We start from the raw sequence: 3,903 nt of genomic DNA on the forward strand, positions 1-3,903 counted from the left end.
GCTCATGTCTATATGATAAGAAATATATTTTAAAATGTTAGTTAGAGCTCTCATAATTTTTGTCTCAAGAAGAGAAACAACGATAATTTTTTATGGAGGGAGTAGGTTTTTTCCTTCACTAAATTCATTGTCTTCTTTTTTTTCTCGATTTTCAGAAGGAAAACATGCATTGTATTAGATAAAAATGTTATACCAAAATTTGATTTAGGAAATTAAATTTTTTGCAGCAGTCTTTTGAGATTAGGAATTCACTGATAAACGTAATAATATACTATAATTAATTGATAAACGTACATTAAAAAGCACTACGTATGTCATGCACTTATTGCTTTGATATATGGAGCTGGTCTTGTATGTATTGCCCGTCTAGCTCGCCATCGTCGAGAAACTAATGAAATGTCATGACTCCCTCATTCATCATGCCAATGTCGAAAAAGTAAAAACATCTCAATATATATAAAAACACACAAACACTGATATACACACATACTTAGATATGTATGCACACAATATGGTAAGAAGTCTTCATTACACATGCAGTATATACAAGAAAGCACAAAACAGGATAAAGAAAGTTCGTCAGCTTCTCCAAGCAAGAAAAACATATAGTATATCACAGCCACACATGATCCAAAGCCAATATGCATTGGTTAGGTAATTCGATGGCTTTGAAAACCTGTTAAATCTTAGCTGTAATACATTCAAAAAAGAAAAAACTATGCACATTAACTTTTCAGTATTCGGATAATGGAAAAAAGATAAAAGTGGTACAAGACAAATTGATATGCTCAAGTCTTGAACCACTTGCAAAGAGACAAATAATAGTATTCCTTTTATGAAATTCTTCGAACTAATTTTCAAAACTGTACTATTAGTAACATTGATGGTGAAGTGAGAAGGTTCTTGCACGATATTAATTAGGTTAAGTTGACCCAAACACTTAAAAACTGCCATAGCTAGGTGATACTGTGATAAGACTATACGGAAAAAAAAATATAGTTTGACCACTAAGTTTTAAAGCGTGTGCAGAGCATTATTTATAAATTTTGGCTTTTGATTCCTCTTTTTAAAAAGCACTAAAAAAAATTTGAAAGAAAATTGTTTCTTAAATTCGCAAGTTGACGATGTGCATTTTGTTTTTTTTTGAGTTGGTACTGTGCATGCGGAACAAACAAGGTCATTGTAAGTACAATGGTAAATATCCTAGCATGTTACAATGGAATTATGAGAATAAAGTTTATTTTGAAAAAGCTTTTTATAGTATAAATTCGGATTAATTGAACCAGTGAAGTTGGACTGCCAAATGGTTGAAAAAAAGAAGCTAAAAACACTCGTTGGAAATAAATACGTGTAGCATTAGTTTACACTAGTTAATATAATTATATTATCTAGAAGTACAATTTCACTATTGGTGTGTTTCTTGCTGTTAGCTGATAGTATTACTAGTACAAAGGAGAGTTTTCTTTTCTTTCTATCCCTTTTTTCCCCACAATTTTTTCTCCAAGAATATCTAGTCACGAATTTCACCTATAGCGTGCTGTTGATTAATCCAATTATCCATTTGATTCTTTCCCTTGTTTATCTAATGAAATTTGAACAATAATGGTGGTTTTTATGGAACATAGAATACTAAATAGTAGTAATTAGTTAAGGTCTTTGTGTTTAAAAGTCTCTCTAACCAACTTGTCGTAGCAAATTAGCTTGCAGGAACATGCTATGTACCTAATTAACATCTAATAAATTAATATCATTTTTAAGATATTCTATTATTTTTGTCCAATAAGTAATTAATCATTAGGATTTCCTTAGATACTAAATCAATATTTTCAAAGTACAAATGGTACATAATGTATCATTGCCTTTGTTTTGATTAGGAGGCAAGGGTAATAATTTGTTGTAAATATCCAACACTCAGTTGCTCTACCATCTTCGTCGTCTTCCCATTTGAAATAAAATTGGTGTTTTAGAGGTTCGCGGAGAAAAATAAATATATATCAATTAAAAATATAATTAAGTAAATAAAAAGTGAGCTCTCTCTAATAACTTAATTTCAACATGCAGGGTACAAGGTTGGCAGCTAGTAGTCATGGGTTCTATAGTTTCACCATCACCTATTATGAAAAAGAATTAGGAAAGCAAACCTGGCGGCTGCTCGCTCTTTGATCAGTGATTCACCGGCCACTAGATCGATGAAGAATCTCTCCAAAATTTGCTCTTTGATCAGTGATTTACTGGCCACTAGATTCAAGAATCCCACCTTATTCTCAAACCGTTGATGTTTATATATATAACTTAACCTATCATATTTATATATGAGACTTTGACTATGTCGTCATCTATATGTTATCAGGAATGACTCTTTTGTCCTCTGGTAGGCAATGCTCAATTAGTCACACAGATCGAGGTAGATCTACCGTGTGATATATGGGTCCACATGAACTCAATAGCTTTTGTTCAGACGTTGTATATGTATTAAAAATCTATTAAATACTTTGAATAAATATTGACTTTGAACCCAGTGCCATTATATATTAACTTGAATTTGCTATAGATTTAATAAATATTTGATTGCGAACCCAATATTATTATTATATAATTAACGGAAAAGACTCAAATATGCCATTGAGCTATTGGAAATGACTCATTTATGCCACTCATCAATAGTTTGGCTCATTTATACCATCGAACTATCGGAAATGACTCATTTATGCCACTCATTAATAGTTTGGCTCATTTATGCTATCGCTGTTACTAAAATGACTCATCCATGCCATTTTCATTAACGCCGGTTTTATAATACTAGATATGACAGGTAACCTCCAATTAGAGGTCTACGTCATTTAATTAAATCAGCCAAATTTTAAACCCCAAATTAATAAAAAAATTCGACCCGTACACCCGACCCACCCACAACCATCTAGTTAGAGGTCACGTATCATATCTGGTATTTAAAACCGGCGTTAATGAAAAATGACATGGATGAGTCATTTTGGTAGTGGCGATGACATAAATGAGCTAAACTATTGATGAGTGGCATAAATGAGTCATTTCTGATAGTTCGATGGCATAAATGAGTCAAACTATTGACGAGTGACATTAATGAGCCATTTCTGATAGTTCGATGGCATATTTGAGCGTTTTGCGTATAATTAACTTGAATTCGCCTCTCCATAGTTGCACATAATTCTGTCATTCGCTCCACTAACTTCCTTTGAATACATTGGACACGTACCTTTGAATCTGGTTCAAGAGGTATCCACAATACTTTTTAACAACATATATATAGAAAATCTGGTTTCTGGTCAATGAATATTTTGTCTATAATACAACAAGTAGTCAAGAAAACAAATGTGAAATTTAATAAAGTAAACGACGTACGTTTTCTCAACCGTTCAATATTTTTCTATTCGAGTTAGCTAAGTCATATATTTGATGATGTATAAGGGAACAAGCGTAACTTCCCATCTTTCTCTCTACTAGTTCATCTGTATCGATACAGATTTTAAAATTATCACACTAGAATTTTCGTACTCTCTTTTAGCAAAACGAAAAAGAAAGATAAGACGGGTTGAAATTTTTGCATGTAAAATTAAACCCATCCCGTCCTCTGCCGGTAACATAATTGCCATCCCTATGTAAATTATATTTGATGTATGTACAAAAGGTGCAAAGTTAAATTAATTTAATTTGCCAGCTCTAACTTCAGTAGTTACAGCCTTAAAGGACACAAAATGTAACAACTTAGTCCAATAATGATGTTGCTCACTTTGGGTCTAGTCTCGTACAAATTTAAAATGCATTATTAGGTTCTTAGTCTTGTTTCCTTAAAAACCTGATATCTTTCCCATATTTTTTGTAATGAATTTGTCTAGAATGTTAAACATAAGAAGGTCCAATGTGATT

This window comes from Lycium barbarum, chromosome 10 (assembly GCF_019175385.1).
Source record: "Lycium barbarum isolate Lr01 chromosome 10, ASM1917538v2, whole genome shotgun sequence".
Lineage (NCBI taxonomy): Eukaryota > Viridiplantae > Streptophyta > Magnoliopsida > Solanales > Solanaceae > Lycium > Lycium barbarum.